We start from the raw sequence: 6,873 nt of genomic DNA, 5'->3' as shown, positions 1-6,873 counted from the left end.
ATATTTAAGAGTATAAAAAATTGTATGAAAAAAAAATTAAAAAAAAAAAGATGAAATAGCCTTCTCGGAAGAATTTGTAAGGTGTTGCCCGACTCTTGATCAAAACATGTATCATGTAACGAGGTTGCTTTTTTTCCAACGAATAAAAATATGGGTGGTGCTACGCTCCCCCCAAATGTACCCATGAGTTTGCACCTAACGTGGCCTTACCATTATTTAAGGAAAAAAAAAAGGTGAAAATATGTTCAACAAAAATACATGAGAAACAAACTTATTTTATTGTTATTCATATGAAATAAAAATGCACTCTCAAAATCTCAAGATTTTGCAAATATTTATGTTCACCTCTATATAAGAAAATATCAGATTCTCGTAACAGAGGTTGGAGAGAATTCACTTCTTCTGGACATCTAGGCTCTCTTCACTTAACACTTCCAAATAGTAGGAGTGGGTGGCGGGGCCCCATCCCCCATCCCCCATATGCCCGCCCTCCATTGTCTGGCCCACCCTTGCCTAGGTGGAGCAGGGCATCCACCCGCATCTAGGAGCCCAATAGGGAAAGGGGCGGGCTGGGCCCAGGCCTGCCTATATAATCCTATATAATCCAATGTTCGTCCACTTTATATAAAATATATATATATATAATGAAATAATATCATTTTGGGTATACCTAATACGACGTCATTTTATTAAGATTTAATGCCCCTTGTCTCGAACCACCCTTTGAACTCTCACTCTCTCAAACCACTCTATCCCTTTCTCTCACTGTCTCTCACTCCACTCTCAAGTCTCAGCCTCTTTCTCTTGTAGTCACTGTCTCCATTCGCATCTCACTTCATAATTGAGTACCGAACCTCCTTCTCTCTTCATCTCTATAAGTATTATGAAATCCTAGTCTTGAATTTTGTTTTTTGGCAATAGATTGGACTATAGAGGATGGGATTGTTCATTAGATTCGGATGATGAGATTGTGTTTTGTTTGCTGTAGAGTATTGAATTGTGTGTAATATATATATTGAATTATTTGAATCGTTGATTGGAATTGATTAGGGTTTTAATCCAAAATCCTAATTAAATTAGGTTAGAGGCTTATATTGAAACCATTAACCTAATTTTATTTGAGGGTTTTAACGTGGGGTTTTAAAACTGAAACCTCCATTTGTTTTGGGGTTTCAAAACCGAAACCTTAAATAATTTTGGAGTTTCAACTTTGAAACCTCAAATTGTGGGGGCCTCACCCCCCGCGGTCAAATTCTAAGGATAAGAACCTCCTCTACCAAATAGGGTAACGTAGTCTTGGGACCTAATTGTACTGTGAAATGTGTTTACATGTATATATATGTAAGTATCTATCAGGATTTTGTGTATATATATATATATATATATATGTTTATATATCGATCGAGATTTTCTACCATTTTTATGTGTATCATTGATTTGTTGATAATTAAGAGATAATAAATGATGGTAAATAATGTTTTTTTGATAAACTTACCAAACAACCATACTTATTTTAGGTTTTGAGGGTAATGCAAGTGAAGCCCGTAAAATAACTAATTTGGCTTAAAATCGGACTACATTGGATTAACATCATTTAGTTTTTGAGCTACAGTAAAATAGACAAAATCAACAACTTTAGCGATCATCTTATTTTCTTATGATTATTTCACTCCAACCAAATCTACTTTCTTCCATCTCCATTGTAATTTCTTTCCCACGTCGTTTGATTTCCTTACATTTATTGCTTGCAAAATCTCTTGTCATGATACAAGCAACGATATTAATAGCTGAAAAGGAAGAAAGTGGGAGAGATGAAATGGGACGTTTTAGTTTAAATGAAACGATGTGTTTCATGTTAAAGGGACGGATGTAGTGATGCGTTTTACATTTTGATTGTTGCCTTTTATACATATTATAAATAGGGAGTGGAATTTAGACCATGACAATTGGTATCAGAGAGACCAATCCTCTCGTGGCTAAAGGCACTCAAGCAGCAGCTCTGAAGTTATAGTATGAAGGGATGCAAAGACAACAAGAAGTGGTTCATAAGTAGTTAGAAGATCATCAACAGACCATCCATAGCATCATTGAAAGGTTAGATCAACTAACTAACTAATATGATTAGATACTTACTTGGAAGTAGACAAGTTCATTCTATTGAAGGGGAAATTCGGAACCTAGGGTAGTATGTCATAAAGAGAGGGCCTTTTATGCCAAGGGGTGCATCTGGATTTTTCACATTTTAATGGGAACAATCCAGCTAGGTGGATCTTTAAAGCCACTCAGTATTTTGACTTTCATCAAACATCTTCCAACCAAAGGCTTGTGATTCATTTGTGAAAAGTTTGTAGATTAGATTTGGGCCAACAGCTTATGATGACCCTATGGAGGCATTGACTCACCTTAAGCAAACTTCATCTGTAACTTCTTATAAGTCTCAATTTGAAGGTTTATCTGAGAGGCACAAACTTAGTTGTTTCTTGAATAGTTTGAAGGATGAAAATTGTCTCCTTATACGAATACTCAATCCTATCAACCTTAGTGCAACATTTGGATTGGCGAAAATCCAAAAGGAATATATTTTGACATCAAGGAATTGGAGGCAAAATGGGGCTACTGTTGAGAAGATATCTTTTGAGACAGTTGGTGAAGATAGTGGAAAGGTGCAAAGGGGTAATGTTCCAACCAAAAGAATATTTCCTTCACAAATGGATGGAAAAAAAAAAAGGCCTTTGTTATCATTGTGAAAAAACATGAAACCTATCCCATGTATGTAAGAGACCTGAAGTATATTTTTGCAACTTGAGAATTCTGTGGAAGGAAAGGTAGAACAAGAAGAGTCTATTGAGCTAGTGTAGTTCTGTGATGAAGGGCAGAAGTATAGTGGAGAATATTTGGAACTTTCAATTCATGCCATCTCTAGTTTTCCTAACAATAATATGAGACTGCTTGGGAAGATTGAATCTTTTCCAGTAGAGATCCTAGTGGATTCAAGAAATACTCATAACTTCCTAGATCCATTAGTGGTTGAAGCAGCTAAACTAAGAATTCATAAAGATTCCAGTTTGCAAGCCAAAGTGGCTAATAGTGATAAGATTATGAGTCAAGGGAAGTGTGAAGAAGTGGTTAAAACTCAAGGAGCCAAATTCTTAATTCCTTTCCATGTGCTTACTCTGGGGGGTGTGACATTGTCCTTGGTTTGAAGTTGTTGAAGACTTTAGGTCCCATCAATTGGGACTTTACAAACATGACCATGCAGTTTGTAGTGGAAGGAAGTAATATGACTCTAAAGGGCCTTAACTCTACAAACATATCAATGGAAGTCACTGGAAAACATTTAAAATCCTCCTTTGTGAGGAAACATGCATGTTTATTACAGTTAGTAGAAGTAGAAAATAGTAAGGAATGGGATGAAGTGCAAACAGAAGTGATAAGGGTGCTTAAGGAGTTTCAAGGTGTTTTTGAAGAACCAGTGGGACCACCATCACCAAGATCATTTGACTACCAGATTGTATTGAAAGAAGGGATTGTTCTTATGTCAATGAGACCTTATAGATATCCCCACTATCATAAATCGAGGTTGAGAAGATTGTACAAGACTTGTTGAAGAATGGGGTGATAAGCCAAAGCCAAAGTCTATTCTCTTCACCAATTTTATTAGTCAAGAAGGCTGATAGAAGTTGAAGAATGTATGTGGATTATAGAGCTTTGAATCAAGAAACCATCAAAGACATTTTCCATACCTGTCATTGATCAGTTACTTGATAAACTCTATGATGCTAAGGTTTTTTCTAAGTTTTATTTAATATCAGGCTATAATCAAATCCGAGTGAGAGAGGAGGATATCTCCAAAACAACATTTAGAACTCATGAGGGCCACTATGAGTTCTTGGTGATGCCATTTGGACTTACAAATGCACCTTCGACATTCTAATTCTTGATTTATGAGGTATTTAAACCCTTTCTCAGGAAGTTTGTTTTTATTTTTTTCGATGACATTTTGGTTTATAGCCAAAACTTTTATGATCATGTAATGTAATCCATATGAGATCACTACTGACAATCTTAAAACATCATAGTTTATGTGCTAAGATGTCAAGATTTAGGTTTGAAGTGAAGGAAGGTGATATTTGGGCCAAATCATTTCTAGTGAAGGGGGGTCCAACAAAGATTTTCTCAATGTTGGAATGGCCTATTCATAATACTTTAAAGTCTTTGAGAGGTTTATTGGGCCTTACAAGATACTACAGAAAGTTTGTAAGACATTATGGAACAATAACAACCCCATTAACTATGTTATTGAAAAAGAATGCATTTGTATGGTCTGAAGAAGCTACAAAAGCTTTTCTAGAGTTTAAGAGTGTTGTTACTCAACCTCATGTCTTGAGACTGCCTGACTTTTCTAAGGGTTTTATAATCGAGTGTGAAGCATTTGGGGGAGGACTTGGAGTTTTACTTATGCAGAAGGGCCAACTTATAGTATTTTTCAATAAGGCTTTGAAGGGAAAGACATTAATGCTATCAACATATGAGAAGGAGTTTTTGGCATTGGTCTTTGCAGTGAGGAAGTGGAAACCTTACTTGCTTGGTCAAACATTCAAAGTCAAAATTGACCAACAAGCACTTAAATATCTCTTAGAGCATAAAGCAGATACTAAAGTACAACAAAAGTGGATTTCAAAATTGATGGATTGTGATTTCAGAATAGAGTATAAAGAGGGGAGGGATAACAAGGTAGAAGATGCTTGTCCAGGAAGGTGGAGGAAGAGGAAGCCACTTTAGCCCTGATTTCTTTCCCTACACCAGTATTGATAGAGGAGTTAAAACAAAGTTATGTATTGTCCAACAAATATATGATATTGTTTCTCAACTGCAATAGGGAAGGGAGGGGCCTAAGGATTTTGCTCTACAAAGGATTGTTATTGAGGAAAGGGAAGTTGGTAGTAATGCCCTTGTTGCCTTTTAAAGCTAAGGTATTGCAGTACATTCACCATAACCCATAGGCAGGACAAGTGAGCTACCAAAAAACACTGTAAAGAGCAAAAATTGATTTTTATTAGGAGGGAATGCATAGGGATATTAAGAAGATGGTAAGAGAGTGTACATATTTCAGGCCAATAAACACGAGACTCTCCACCCAACTGGGTTACTGCAACCATTGTCTATCCCCAATTCACCTAGATTGGACATCTCAATGGATTTTATGGAAGGTCTACCACTATCAAATGGAATGAGTGTGATCTTCTTAGTTGTGGACAAATTAATAAAATTTGCTCATTTTTCCCCATCTCTTATCCATATATATACAGCAAGCAAGGTGGCTCAAATTCTTTTTTTGGAATTTTTAAGTTCCATAGTATGCCCAAGACAATTGTCTTGGATAAAGATCTCACTAGTTCCTTTTGGAAGGAACTATTCCAATTACATGGAACTTTACTAGAATTTAGTTCAACCTATCATCTCCAGTTAGATGGCCATATTAAGGCTTTGAACAAGTTCCTAGAATGGTACTTAAGATGTTATAATGGCCAAAAAACTAAAGGAGTGGAGCAACTGGATTCCTATAGCAAAATGATGTTACAATACCATTGCTCATTCTTCTATTGTGGTCTCTCCATTTGAAGCTCTCTATGGTTATTTCCCTCCCAAATTGTTGCATACATTCTTGGAACTACAACTAATATAGTAGTGAATCAGCACTTGAAGTCTTGAGAGCATCACTTGTCTCTTTTAAAAGAAAATTTATAGAAAGCCCCACATAAGATAAAACCATTTGCTGACAAAAGGAGGAAGGAAAGATCTTTTGAAGTGGGTGATTGAGTATTCTTGAGGTTGCAGCCTTACAGACAAAAGATAGTGGTAATGAGGCATAGCTTGAAATTAGACCCAAGGTACTATGGTTCTTTCCAAATTGCTGCAAGAATTGGAACAATGGCATATAGATTGAATTTATCTTTCAGTTCTAAAATCCACTCAGTTTTTTAAGTATCCTGTTTAAAGAAAAATTTGTGTGAACAAATCTCACTATAACAAATTGTGGTTTTTGGGACATAATTTTTTTTTCCCGCAAATCCATTTTGGTTGCAAATAATTACTAGTTGCTATCAAATTCACGTGGTCAACAAAAGTTGGTTGCAAATAATCATTGATTCATACCAAATTCATGCATTGTAGTGTCTCTCCTCTGCCTACATTACCACCATTAGGTCATAAGGGTAGTATTCAACATGAACACAAGGCTATCCTTGAGAGAGGAATGAGAAGAGTGGGGAACCATGCATCTACTGAAATTTTGATAGGTCTCGTTTGGATAGTGAAATGAGATGATATGTTTTAGATGAAAGTTATATAAAATATTGTTAGAATATTATTATTATTTTGAGATTTGAAAAAAATTGAGTTGTTTATTATATGTTGTGTAAGAATTTGAAAAAAAATGTATTGATGATATGAGATAAGACGAAACCATTTATGTATCCAAACAGTGCCTAAATGGCTTGAAGCACCAATGGGAGACAATTCGTGGGAATCTCTTTGGAAGTTGCATAGCATCTACCCTCACCTTGTGGGCAAAATTCTTTAATAGAAGGTACCGAAGGAGATTTTGGTATCGCATAGGCCAGAACTAAAATGAAACTACTTCATCAACTCATCTAAGTCATGAACATGGACTAATTTTAATGGCTAGAGTACTGAGTTTGTAAAAAAGATAGCTTGATAGAATTTTAGCTATTACCATTAGATTCTACAAAAGTCATTTATTTAGAATCAACGATATAACCGTTATCTTATTAAATATAACACTATTAAAAAAGTGCGTGTTATAAAATTATGATAATTAAATTAAAAAAATTTGACTGTTGATTAAAAAAT

Source organism: Juglans regia, chromosome 10, assembly GCF_001411555.2.
Source record: "Juglans regia cultivar Chandler chromosome 10, Walnut 2.0, whole genome shotgun sequence".
Taxonomy (NCBI): Eukaryota; Viridiplantae; Streptophyta; class Magnoliopsida; order Fagales; family Juglandaceae; genus Juglans; species Juglans regia.
The sequence above is the reverse complement of the archived record's forward strand: the minus strand, read 5'-3'. Positions refer to the sequence as shown.